This window comes from Rattus rattus, chromosome 1 (genome assembly GCF_011064425.1).
Source record: "Rattus rattus isolate New Zealand chromosome 1, Rrattus_CSIRO_v1, whole genome shotgun sequence".
Classification (NCBI taxonomy): Eukaryota; Metazoa; Chordata; class Mammalia; order Rodentia; family Muridae; genus Rattus; species Rattus rattus.
The window spans coordinates 31,267,460-31,274,934 of NC_046154.1; the positions used below are offsets into that span (position 1 = coordinate 31,267,460).

A 7,475-nucleotide genomic window follows, 5' to 3' on the forward strand; every position below is an offset into this window, starting at 1 on the left:
GTATTTCTTTCTATATCATCCAAAGAGTTCTTTGGAATGTGGGGCGAGGAGGAAAGTTTTTCCTTTAGCAGTAGCTTGGAGTGATCCGTTTGAGTGTTCTGAGTTCCCGAACCTTTTACTTCCAGAATGACCTAAAAGTCTTCCGAAACTTTTGTGTAGTTCCATTTATTTAAAAGCATCTATCATCCTTCAAATGCTCAAGAATTACCACTTACATTTTAAAAGTGCTGGGGGAAAAATAAAAGCTAGAGTATAAAACATTACCAAATGGAAGATGATAACTCAAAGACATAACCTATATATAGATGAATATAGAGAATATTAGAAGCTAAGTGACTCACACCTTTGATCCCAGCACTCAAGAGACAGAGGCAGATAGATCTCTGAGTTCAAGACTAGCCTGGTTTACAGAGTGAATTCCAGGACAGCCAGGGTCCCATATGGAAGCCCCGTCTCCAATAATAATAACAACAATAATAATAGCAAGAATTTATGTTTTTAAGATTATTTATTATATGCTCTGACTGAGTTGTAATTGCTAAGATGACCAAAATAAAGGTGGTTCCCGAGGAGTCTGAGGCACAGGCAGAGGGCTGCAGCGAGAGGGCTGCAGCGAGGAGCACACGTACAAAGAGCTGCTGGTCAACCTGAACCCCATCGTGCAGTCCCTGGCTTCCGGCCGCCTGACGCAGAAGCTCTACAAATGCATCAAGAAGGCGGTGAAGAAGAAGCAGATTTGTCCCGGGTGAAGGAGGTTCAGAAATTTGTCAACAAGGGCGAGAAAGGGATCATAGTTTTGGCAGGAGACACACTGAGGTATACTGCCATCTCCCAGTTATGGGGGAGGACCGGAACTTGTCCTGCGTCTACATTCCCTCTAAGACGGACTTGGGTGCAGCTACAGGCTCCAAGCGTCCTTCTTGTGTGATCACGGTGAAGCCCCATGAAGACTATCAGGAGGCCTATGACAAGCGCCTGAAGGAGGTACAGGCACTGCCTACACCTCTGTGAGAGACTTGGGCTGCAACCCAGCCCCTGTTCCAAGAGATGCTGGGCTGGCTGCAGGCGGCTGCCCACCCTTACAGCATCTCCCCGATTTCTTTCTTTCTTTTTTTTTTTTCCGGAACTGAGGACTGAACCCAGGGCCTTCCACTTTCTAGTCAAGCGCTCTACCACTGAGCTAAATCCCCAACCCCATCTCCCCGATTTCTTTCTTTTCTTTTTTTCCGGAGCTGGGGACCGAACCCAGGGCCTTGCACTTCCTAGGCAAGCGCTCTACCACTGAGCTAAATCCCCAACCCCACCCCGATTTCTTGATGTGTGGATCTTCCCAGGCAGCTCCACAGCTGTTCTTGGAGGGAGAGCCAGCATCTATGCCGTCATTGCCATCTCCTGTCGAGCTTTGGTGAAGACACTTCCAAGAATATGGGATAGAAGTAAATGCTGGGCTGGAGAGATGGCTCAGCGGTTAAGATCACCAACTGCTCTTCCAGAGGTCATGAGTTCAATTCCCAGCAACCACATGGTGGCTCACAACCATCTGTAATGGGATCTGGTGCCCTCTTCTGACCTGCAGCCACATATGCAGGCAGAATGCTGTACCTAAAATAAATAAATAAATCTAAAAAAAAAAAAAAAAAAAGTAAATGCTAAGAGATTATTTATTACAAATAAGTACACTGTAGCTGTCTTCAGACACACCAGAAGAGGGGCATCAGATCTCATTACGGATGGCTGTGAGCCACCATGTGGTTGCTGGGACTTGAACTCAGGTCCTCTGGAAGCAATTAGTGTTCTTAATCCCTGAGTCATCTCTCAGCCCGCAATAACTTATGTATTACTGTGTGTGTGCCCATGTCATGGAGTGTGTATGGAGGCCAGAGGACAGCTCCGTGGTGTCGGCTTTGTAGAGCTGGTACTCTCCTTCCGTTTGGGTTCTGGGGGTCTACCTCAGGTTAGAAGTAACTGCACCACCTCATTGGCGCTGTAGCATAAGTTATAAATCCAGGGCAAATGTAATGTACACATTTGTCACCTAAGCATGGTTAGCGACAACCTTGACTTGATTATCCCCTGTTGTCCTCCATAGACAAGGTAGCACGGGCTCTGTTTTGCTGGGGACAACACTGGTTTAAGGGATGTTTCCTGCTGAGACAGTTTTCTGGTTCATCGCCAATCAGTATCTTGCAGACAGGCCAGGTCTCCTACTTTGTACAAATGCATTGTTGAGATTAGCCACTGTTCATTGAGCTGCTGAGATTCCTCTCTGTTTTCTCTCTTTCCCCTCAGTGTTCTGATTTCCTCCCTCTCACCTGCACACCCTTTGCACGTGTATGAAAGTGTGCACGTGCATTTGAGTGTTTATGTGTACGCGCACATATGCAGGGGTGGAGGCCAGAGGTCAATCTTTCATGTTCTTCAAGACAGCTTTTTGCCTTAAAAAAAAATGTTTTTAAGATGTATTTTATTTTCTATGTATGAATATATGTATATGCATATTGTGCATATACCTACATGTAGATACACTATACACATAATATGCATACATATATGTATATGCACCTTGTGCATGCCTGCTGCCTGCAGAGGCCAGAAAAGGTGCTGGTTCCTCTGGAATTATACTTTCATGCAGTTGTAAGCCTGTAAGCTAGCTGGCGAGCACTGGGAGGCAAACCCTGTGGTCTGCAAGCGAAGCAAGTGCTCTTAACTACTGGGCCATCTCTCCAGGCCTCACCTTGTGGTTTTTTTGCCGAAACTCTCTCACTGAGACCTGGACTTGTAGGTTAGACTTGGATGGCTGCCCAGTGGGCCTCAGGGAGCATCTTGTCTCCATTTCCCCACTCCACCTCCCCTCCACCCCACCAGTGTTTCATACATCACCACACCCACCCTTCTACTTGGACTCTGCCAGGATTGAACCTAAATCCTCCTTTTCAAGGCACAATCCCGTGAGCAACTGAGCTATCCCCCTAGCTTGTTATTTTAAAGCAGTATCTCACCATGTAGCCCAACTTGAAGCAATCCTCCTGCCTCAGCCTCTCAAGTGCTGGGTTTATAGAAGTAAGCCACCATGCTCAGCTAACCATCACTATTTTTTTTAACTACGTTTATTTATTTATTTATTTATTTATTTATTTAGACAAGGTCTGGCTACCTTTGAGCTCCCAGACCCTCTCTCTGGAGAAGTGTAATCACAGGTGTACACCCTCATGCCTGGCTACATAGTTGTTATTTCTTCCTCATGAGTAATGGGATCGTTGATGTATCCAGGCCTTTATATGCTGAATGATTCAACCTAAGGGAACAAAGGATACCCGGTTGGGCTTTTCCTTCATACACGGGGTGGAGCACCGTTTCCCTCCCACCTGTGGGACTGAAGGTGTAGCTCAGGGGTAGAACCTCTGCCTAGTAGGGGCGAGTTTCCAAATCCAACTTTGGGACTGAAAATAAAAACCAGCTACAGCTATCTGACTTAAGAGTGGTGGGGCAGAATTGATGAAAATGATTGCTTAGGTTCTGTTAGTTTTCAATTTCCTTTTTGTTTTTGTTTGTTTCTTTGTTTGTGTTTTCTTTTTTTTTTAATATTTTATTTATTTATTATATATGAGTACATTGTAGCTGTCTTCAGACACACCAGAAGAGGGCATCAGATCTCATTATAGATGGTTGTGAGCCACCATGTGGTTGCTGGGATTTGAACTCAGGACCTCTGGAAGAGCAGTCAGTGCTCTTAACCACTGAGCCATCTCTCCAGCCCCTGTTTGTGTTTTCTTGAGACAGGGTTTCTCTCTGTAGCCCTGGCTGTTCTGGAACTCACTCTGTAGACCAGACTGGCCTCAAACTCAGAGATCCTCCTGCCTCTGCCTCCTGAGTGCTGGGATTAAAGATGTGCACGGCTACCTTCTGGACAGTTTTAATTTTTTTTCTTTTTCTCTTTTTTTATTAAATGTTACTTACATGAGTACACCATAGCTGTCTTCAGACACACCAGAAGAGGGCACCAGATCTCACTGCAGATGGTTGTGAGCCACCGTGTGGTTGCTGGGAATTGAACTTTATTTTTTCTCTTCTGTGTTAATCCTGTGTAGGTATCCTGTCTGTGCGCAGGTGTATTAGCATGCAGGTATTAGCATGTGAATGTAGGTGCCTGAGGAGATGGAGTTCCAGGGAGTTTTTCTGGTGCTTGACCTGGGTGCGGCGAATCATCAGAAAGAGCAAATACATGCTCTTAATCAAAAGCCATCTCTCCAACCTAACTTCACTTTCTCCAACAATAGAAACTGAAGCTAGGTCCTCATACATGCTAGGCAAGTGTTGTGCCTTCCATATAGCCCAAGCCTTCCTTTTACTTCTTGAGTCAGGTGCACTAGTTGCCTTGGTTGGGCTTGAATTCATCCTGTAGTCCAAGTGAGTCTTTGAATTTTCACAGTCTTGCCAAGGGGCGATAATTATGCCAGGCCTGACTGTACTTCCTTCCGTTTGTTTTCCTCACCTGACAGCAGAGGCGACAGTAACTCCCTCACAGCATCATTGTGAAGGCTAGACACTAGCAGTTTTAGGAGAAGCTGCGGTCTCTGGGCCTGGGAAATCTTAGGTACTCAGTAGGTGCAGCATCTCCCGTCTCTTGGAGTTCACATGAATAAAGAAATGAAAAGACAGATCCTGAATCGGTGTGTCCATCATCTGAAAAACGCTCAGGCACCAAGACTCCCGGTAAATGTAAGTCCCGATGTTGCCTGTGTTCAAAGCAAAGACAGTGCTAGATGAAGGAAGCGTTACTCCTGGGCTGCATTAAGCCTCTCTGTTGTTCCACATAATGGATGACTTACACTATGTAATCTTTAGAGTTGTTCCAGGCACATTACTCAGGCAAGGGACCGTGGGCAGCGGCGAGTCTTCCTAAACCACACACTCTCACGGCCCGGGTTAACTGCATCTATCCCCTCTCCAGCATCTTTGTGAATCCCCAGGCTGTCCACTGGCCTCAGGATTCGAGGCAGACCGCAGGGAAGGGCCAAGTACAAAAAGAGGAGGTTGGATTCTAAACAAACACAAGTCTGAGAGGGCAGAGGTAAATAGGTCTGAGGAGGGAAATAAAGAAGTGTTAAGTGGGCTTTCTGGAAAAGATCCACAAAGGCCAGAGGTTAGGCTTCTAGTACTGTGAGCCAACCTCCGCCCCTCCCCCAAGCCTGCTTCCCAGTGCTGAATTTAGAGCAAGCAGCAAGCCACGTGCTGGCTGCCTGCTCAGCGCCCCAGGGAGAGAGGATCCAAGGGAGCTGGAGGATCTGCCCGCTCAGGCTGCTTTGCACAGTTGGACACTATGGTTCGGTAAGAACAGATGCCTCTAGGTCCTGATGTCCTGAAACTCTGAGCAGCGTCTTTGTAAAACGACTGAATTCAAGCATATACCCTATCCCTTTGGGTCATGGTTTGTGCCCTGCTGGTTGCCCTCCTCATCGCCCACCAGAAGCAAACGGCCTCTCTCCTTTCTTGTTTTGCAATTCCTCTCTTTAAGTAAAATCACCACAGCCTCATAAATCATAAATCTGTAACCTTTGATCCTAAATAAGCTCAAAACGCATGATTTGCTGAAGAATGACACCCCAGACTCAAACAGTATGTAAACGCAAAGAGTGTTTTATTCTGCAGAAGTCCAGCATGCTGGGGTCTCCCCATTACCAAGGTAGAGAGACAACCAAGTGAACTTGCAGGGCTGATTTAAAGTATATCAGGGAATTCAGGGATAGGCGATCTCTCTGTTAATCTGTTGGGTCCATCTCTGTGGACATTCCATTAACTGTGTGTGGGGACTGGAAACTTGATGGGGAGGTCTGGAAACTGTTGGCTAAGGAAGTAGATGAGGAAGTCTGGAAACTGCTGGTGACCGGTTCATTGTCCTTGCCTCAGGCCAGGTGGTGGGACAGCTTCTGAGGACTGGACTTGCCTACTTCTTGGAAACAGATATTTAGGCCTAGTCTTCTTAACTGCCAATTTGAAGTGTCATGGAATCACCTTAGCCTTCTCACCCTTAAATCTAAAACACTAATACTTCCAATCCTTTACTGGGATGTTTTGCTCAATTCCATAAGAAAATTCCTTTGGGTTATTTTTCATCCTCTAAAGGAACTGACTATACTCAGTTTCTTAAAACAAACCAAACCAACCAACCAAACAAACAAACAAAAAACTGGGCTGGAGAGATGTCTCAGCAGTTAAGAGCACTGACTGATGTTCCAGAGGTCCTGAGTTCAATTCCCAGCAACCACATGGTGGTTCACAATTGATCCAATGCCCTCTTTTGGTGTGTCTGAAGAGACTGACAGTGTTCTCACATACATTAAATAAAAATATTAAAAGAAACAAAAGCAAAAAACAAAGCAGACAAAGATGTCTAATGAATAAATACAAACTTTTTTGATATTAGTTTTGAATTTAGAGCTTCAGTAACTCTCGGTAAATTCTATACTGCCGAGTTACAGCTACACACACACACACACACACACACACACACACACACACACACACACACACTCACACACACAGCAGGTATGCCTGGGGACCAGGGAAGTTAGGAAAGCGTGTCAGAACAGTTGTGAGCCACACCAAATGGGTGCTGAAACTCAAACCTGTGTTCTCTGGGAGACTAATGAACACTCTTAACCACTTGGACTCACTGTGAAGCCTAGGTTAGCCTCAAACTTTTGCCAATGCTCTTGCCTCAGCCTCCTGAGCCTTAGGATTATAATGAACTACCACCCCTCCCAGACTCCCTTGGGATGCTTTTTGGATTTTGTTAATATATTTTTAAAATCTAAAAACACGTAGAGGATGGCCTTGAACCCATGATTCTCCTACCTCTACTTTCCCAAGAGCAATGTTCTTGACTACATCTAACTAAAGAACACTTCAGTACCAACTGAGATTGTAACGTGGATCATGAGGTACATTGTATGTGTAGGTATGTGTGTGCAAGCATGCGTGTGCGTGTGCAAGTGCTCTCAAAGGCCAAAAGGTGGTGTCTGGGGCCCTGGAGCTGAGGTTACAGGTGGCTGTGAGTTGCCCAACATAGGCACTGGGAATTGAACTAAGGTCCTTTGGAAGAGCAGCAAGTGCCCTTAATTATTGAACCATCTCTCCAGTCCTGGTGTAAAACAGTTTTTAGGAAAAGAAGATGAAAAAATAAATTGAACCAATTGGAAGGGATTCTTACCACACATTGGTTACATGAAGTCAGGCACATGTTTTTGATTTAAGATTTTTTTTTATTTCATTCCATGGATATATATGAATGACTGCATGTATAAATGGGTATCATGTATGTTCCTGGTACCGGGGGAGGTCAGAGGAGGTCTTGGGATCTTCTAGAACTGAAGTGGTAGATAGTTGTGAGTCACAATCTACCCAGTTCTCTGCAAATGCTGCCGCTGCCCTCACCTAATGAGGCATCTCTAGTTGCAAGGCATCTGAGTGGAATC

The 7,475-nt window shown here is 45.5% G+C and overlaps 1 pseudogene; it reads left to right on the forward strand.

The window, feature by feature from the left end:
• Positions 1-495: 495 nt before the first annotated feature.
• Positions 496-1,011, forward strand: LOC116886991 (annotated as a pseudogene).
• Positions 1,012-7,475: the final 6,464 nt, after the last annotated feature.